The sequence below is a fragment of the Chaetura pelagica genome, unplaced genomic scaffold (genome assembly GCF_000747805.2).
Source record: "Chaetura pelagica isolate M959 unplaced genomic scaffold, ChaPel_1.0 scaffold31, whole genome shotgun sequence".
In the NCBI taxonomy this organism is placed as follows: domain Eukaryota; kingdom Metazoa; phylum Chordata; class Aves; order Apodiformes; family Apodidae; genus Chaetura; species Chaetura pelagica.
The window spans coordinates 2927432-2927701 of record NW_009952481.1 but is presented as its reverse complement, the minus strand read 5'-3'; positions in this window follow the sequence as shown (position 1 = coordinate 2927701).

Genomic DNA, 270 nt, shown 5'->3' with positions numbered 1-270 from the left:
CAGGGAGCCGCGGGCAGCCCGTGCCCGGCTGCGGCTCCTCAGGTGCCCCCGGAGGTGCCCGGGGCCCGGGCTGAGCTCCTTGTCCACCTCAGCAGCCCTCGGGTTAAAACTGACTCCGCCGTGTGTTGCCTGGAAGGTTTAATGGTAACACGTGTGTAATTTTCGGCGATTCCTCTGCTCGGGCTTTCCCAACGGCGGCGAGCGGGTGTTGTGATGGAGCTGTGCTCACTGTGACAAGGGTGGACCCCAAACTCCAAAGAACGGGAACGC